The sequence below is a fragment of the Emydura macquarii genome, unplaced genomic scaffold (genome assembly GCF_026122565.2).
Source record: "Emydura macquarii macquarii isolate MOO-44397 ecotype Brisbane River unplaced genomic scaffold, CSIRO-AGI_Emac_v2 contig_1348, whole genome shotgun sequence".
Classification (NCBI taxonomy): domain Eukaryota; kingdom Metazoa; phylum Chordata; order Testudines; family Chelidae; genus Emydura; species Emydura macquarii.
Genome location: NW_027131485.1, coordinates 10,514,512 through 10,516,264, shown reverse-complemented (window position 1 = coordinate 10,516,264; position 1,753 = coordinate 10,514,512). Strand labels below are relative to the sequence as shown.

Sequence of the window (1,753 nt, the reverse complement as noted above, 5' to 3'; positions counted from 1 at the left end):
CAAGGAGCAAGTTCAGTGGGGGACATCTAGATTGGATATTAGGGAAAGTTTTTTCACTAGGAGGGTGGTGAAGCACTGGAATAGGTTACCTAGGGAGGTGGTGGATTCTCCATCCTGAGAAGTTTTTAAGGTGTGGCTTGACAAAGCCCTGGCTGGGATGATTTAGTCATGGTTGGTCCTGCTTTGATGACCTCCTGAGGTTTCTTCCAACCCTAATCTTCTATGATTCTATGTTTTATCCCTTACAGCACCAGGCTGGTCAGGCTGCAAAGTGTGAGTTCCTTTCTGTTTGTATATAGAGAGCACCTGGGTGCAAACATCAGGTGCAATTTCAGTGTGTTATTTTTCAGCGGGCAGATCTGCTGCACACAACACACTTTCGTCCCTTGTGTGTAAACTCAGACAAAGTCTTTATTCAAACCAAGAAATCTTGGCAGGGCCCCAGCAGAGACTAGCAGTTTCCTGACTGTAGCCTGAACATTCACCTCTGAAAATACCCACAACAGGCCTCTCTCCTCCTCCTCCTTCAAAGGGAGAGAGCTTTGTTAATTGCACATAAACATTCAGAGGCAATCTCAGGTGGACCTCCCAACAGCTCTATATCAGTTATTTTTTCATACATGGCAACAACAATAATTAATCACCAGTCATGAATGAATATCCTTTCCTCTGACAGAGAAGGGCTTTAGGTCGCTTCCACTCCATCCATTTGTCAGAGGGTGGTGTTAGAAAGTGACAGGAGCTGATCCTGTCCAGGCTGGGGCTCATCAGCCTTGGAAGAAGAGGGAGAACTTGGATACTCTGTTCTGCTGCTCCTGTGCCAGATTCCTTTATACAATTGTTTCATTTAACACATTCTTGCAGGCAGGCAGAAGGAGGTGTCCTTAGGAGCCTTTTTGGCAATGGGCAGCCAGTCAACCAACTGAAAACAACAACTATTGTAAAAACCTCACTGAGTATAAGGATGGGCCAGGGATATTAGTTAAGGCTCTGGCTAGGCACAGCTCATAGGTTTCACAAAGGCTGCTCAGTAGATGATCATCTGACAGGCTGGTCCAACTCCTTTACTCCAAAGTGATCCAGACAGGTATCTAGAGTTCCAACGTCTGCCCAGGTCCTTGAAATAGGGAGAAAGAAAGAAAGACTGTCTTAAGAGTCTGCCTTTCTTCTGCTTCCCCTTCCTCTAGCTGTAGAATTCTCCCAATAGGATGGTGTTCCCACCCCCAGATCCCTTATGGAAAGGGACAGTCCTTCTATTTTAATAACGTCGATCCTCACGCCATCTGGTAAAGTGACCCATTGCTGTGATAACGCTATCACTGAGTTGTTCAGGTCAGTGCAAAATCCTAGCCCAGGCTTTGTGATGTAGAGTTCCAGGAGAGGACTAGCTGAAAGAGCTCTGCTGAGCGGTTTGCCCACTTTTCTTCCAATTTTAAATGATCATTTTTAAAAACCATAGTTTGTCATTAGGGTAGAAATGAAACCTCCTTGTGCTCCCTCGCTGGCCTTGGTCCTCCATTCCTCCAGAGCTACAACGATGCCAGGGGCATCCTGGGTGGGGGACTGCAGGTAGTGCATTGTAAACCTAAAAGATCTTTTGTACCTCTAACTTCTAGGATCTCCAACCATAAAGGATAAGCACATTAGCTGAATACTTCTACTCACATGATTGTTCACTGGTTTACTGTCACTTCAACTACTGCAGCACTGCCGTTCCACTGTAATGTTGGCACTTACATTATTACTGTGAAGC

General features: G+C 45.6%; 1 long non-coding RNA gene across 1 annotated transcript; it reads right to left on the bottom strand.

Moving 5' to 3' along the window:
• Positions 1-386: 386 nt before the first annotated feature.
• On the bottom strand, positions 387-1,753 carry LOC137155315 (uncharacterized). Its single transcript, XR_010920418.1, has 2 exons — positions 1,666-1,753; positions 387-1,117 (listed from the first exon to the last, which is right to left on the bottom strand). It is a non-coding gene; the product is annotated as an uncharacterized lncRNA (long non-coding RNA).